Consider the following 759-nt stretch of genomic DNA (forward strand, 5'->3'; position numbering starts at 1 on the left):
AAAATTCTGGATCCCGGGCTGGATGGGGCGTTTATAGTCACACTGTGGGGATGGTTTATGTGCAATCTCACAGTCTATAGAGCTGCAGGAGGCTGGAGTACCCTCAGTAGAGGTGGCAAATCTATAAAATTTCGCCATGCACCTGTTCATCATCCATTGCATTAGACTGGCAGTTTAAACCACTATCACCATCACAGATTTCTGTGTGTTAGCCTACTTTCTCTCATTCTTCTTCCTCAGCATTAATTGCTGGCCTTCTCTTGCTCTCTTCTGGTAATGGTACCCAGTACAAAAGCTGCCTCTGCATGGTAGCAGTGTCCTCATGAAAAGCCTTTGGGATTGCAGTCTGTACATCAGCTCTGCTGCACTTCCCTCAGGTCCCTCCGCACTCAAGACACAGAAACCCACCACACTTCTGCAATCATTCAGAGGCAGCAAGTAGCAGTGAGACATGCGTCTTCCCTGCTGCTCATCTTTATCATCATTCTCCTACTGATACTGCCAGTCTCATCAATCCTGGCATGTGCTGTGGGTGCCTCCCCTAGTCTGGCTTTTATTTCACACAGTTATTCCCCTACCACCAGACACAGATTTGGAGGGAGGAGAGGTGATGATTGTAGATATATTCTTCTTACTAAAACCATCCATTACTGTGCTGCTTCTGAACCAGCAACAGCCTTTATTTGCAAAAGTTGCAAGGAAAGAACAAAAATATCTTCCCTTTCTGCATGTCTGACCTTTCTCACCTCAAAAATATAA

The sequence above is a fragment of the Egretta garzetta genome, unplaced genomic scaffold (assembly GCF_000687185.1).
Source record: "Egretta garzetta isolate BGI_Z169 unplaced genomic scaffold, ASM68718v1 scaffold397, whole genome shotgun sequence".
Classification (NCBI taxonomy): Eukaryota; Metazoa; Chordata; class Aves; order Pelecaniformes; family Ardeidae; genus Egretta; species Egretta garzetta.